We start from the raw sequence: 2,500 nt of genomic DNA, 5'->3' as shown, positions 1-2,500 counted from the left end.
GTCCTCCAAGGTCTCATTCGATTATTTGCTACTACCACCAAGATCTGTACCAATGGCAGCTCCACACATCCTTACGGAAGATGCTTCTACGCTACCATTGTACCCACCTACTTGTTAATGTTTCTAAATTTATATACATTAATAATGTAATATAAATCATTTACATTAACAGTGACGTATAGGTATACAACTTAAGCGCCATCCATTTTAAGGGCTAGTTGCTTCGGCAGGTGAGTTGTTACACACTCCTTAGCGGATTACGACTTCCATGTCCACCGTCCTGCTGTTTTAAGCAAGCAACGCCTTTCATGGTATCTGCATGAGTTGTTAATTTAGGCACCGTAACGTCACGTTTGGTTCATCCCACAGCGCCAGTTCTGCTTACCAAAAGTGGCCCACTGGGCACAATATATCATAACCTAAAACTTCATTCAAGAAAGTTTAGGTTCTTACCCATTTAAAGTTTGAGAATAGGTTAAGGTCGTTTCGGCCCTAAGGCCTCTAATCATTCGCTTTACCAGATAAGATTATTTTATATAATATTTTTATGCACCAGCTATCCTGAGGGAAACTTCGGTGGGAACCAGCTACTAGATAGTTCGATAGGTCTTTCGCCCCTATACCCAATTCTGACAATCGATTTGCACGTCAGAACTGTTTCGGTCTTCCATCAGGGTTTCCCCTGACTTCTACCTGATCAGGTATAGTTCACCATCTTTCGGGTCACAGCATATATGCTCAAGGTACGTTCTAGTTAGAGGTATAAAAAATAATTAAAAATTATTTATATACATAACTATATAGAACGCCCCAGGATTGATATTATATATATAAAATTATATATATAATTTAATCCCATATTAACAGTTAAGTTAATTACGCCTTTAGATTTTATTTAAAATAAATTCTAATGACTTGCACACATGTTAGACTCCTTGGTCCGTGTTTCAAGACGGGTCCCGAAGGTATCCTAAATCTATAGCATTGCTAATCATATTAATGCATATAATAATTATATTAATATATAAATTAATATAATATTATAAAATTATAATAATATATAATTTACGCATTATATTGATTTTTTATCTGTCAATTATTTATCCGATAATATTTAAATTATATTATATAGAAAATAAATTTTCATATATAAAATAAACTTTTTAAATATATCTTATGATAAATATATATTTATTAACAGATTGCAATGTCCATATATGAAAAAATTGCACACCATCATTATTATATAATTATATAATATTTATAATGTTGAATTTTTCATATTTCATGGATGTTTAGGTTCATCGGGCTTAACCTCTAAACAGTTTCACGTACTATTTAACTCTCTATTCAGAGTTCTTTTCAACTTTCCCTCACGGTACTTGTTTGCTATCGGTCTCATGGTTATATTTAGTTTTAGATGGAGTTTACCACCCACTTAGTGCTGCACTATCAAGCAACACGACTCTTTGGAAATATCTTCTAATAATCATTAACGTCATACGGGCCTAGCACCCTCTATGGGTAAATGGCCTCGTTTAAGAAGGACTTAGACTGTTAATTTCTCATATTAGAATATAGATATTCCATACACTACATCGGATATTTGTATAAACAAAATCCTTTAGTGCTGAACTAGTTTCTTTTCGCTCGCCGCTACTAAGAAAATCCTAGTTAGTTTCTTTTCCTCCCCTAACTAATATGCTTAAATTCAGGGGGTAGTCTCATATGAGTTGAGGTTGTTTTTAAGAATATTTTTAATTTTTCTTTTTAGTTGAAAACTAAATATATATAAGTTACTGTATTGTTTATATTATAAATAATATAATTTTATATAAGTTTTCCTCTTTAATGTATTAATACTAATTTATTAATACTAGGATATACTTATTTTTTTATTATATTTTATAATATAAGTAAAATATATATAATTGAATTTTAATATTATGGTATTCCTACCAGTAATATATCATGTGCTATAAATAATATAATTTAAAATTATATTATAAGCAACTTTATTAAATTATTCTTACAACCCTCAACCATATGTAGTCCATGCAGTATTAAATTTTTTAATAAATTTATATACTCTGTAGCATGGACTGCAATATGCGTTCAAAATGTCGATGTTCATGTGTCCTGCAGTTCACACGATGACGCACAGTTAGCTGCGTTCTTCATCGACCCATGAGCCAAGTGATCCACCGTTTAGAGTTTTATAAAATTTTTTTTTTATTTTCGTCAGATATATATCGATAATATATATACATTCTAAAACATATTAAAATATATAAATAATATAATCTATGTGCTGCGAATGTCTCTAACTTTCCTTTTATCCGTATCCCAACTGTTTTATACAAGAAAAGTTATTACCATAATATATGGACAACAACGTAAGAATATATTTTTATATATTTTCTATATTATAAATGATCGTATATTGTTTTATTTAAAATACTTCCATATTATATAATTAATATAATGATTTTTATTTTTT

At 29.9% G+C, this 2,500-nt stretch overlaps 2 pseudogenes; both read right to left on the bottom strand.

Annotated features, from left to right (window-relative positions):
• Positions 1 to 1,742, bottom strand: part of LOC129617341 (large subunit ribosomal RNA) — a 4,018-nt pseudogene extending 2,276 nt beyond the window's left edge.
• A 290-nt stretch (positions 1,743 to 2,032) lies between these two features.
• Positions 2,033 to 2,216, bottom strand: LOC129617319 (5.8S ribosomal RNA; annotated as a pseudogene).
• Positions 2,217 to 2,500: the final 284 nt, after the last annotated feature.

The sequence above is a fragment of the Condylostylus longicornis genome, unplaced genomic scaffold (assembly GCF_029603195.1).
Source record: "Condylostylus longicornis isolate FDR11 unplaced genomic scaffold, ASM2960319v2 ptg000502l, whole genome shotgun sequence".
Lineage (NCBI taxonomy): Eukaryota > Metazoa > Arthropoda > Insecta > Diptera > Dolichopodidae > Condylostylus > Condylostylus longicornis.
The sequence above is the reverse complement of the archived record's forward strand: the minus strand, read 5'-3'. Positions and strand labels throughout refer to the sequence as shown.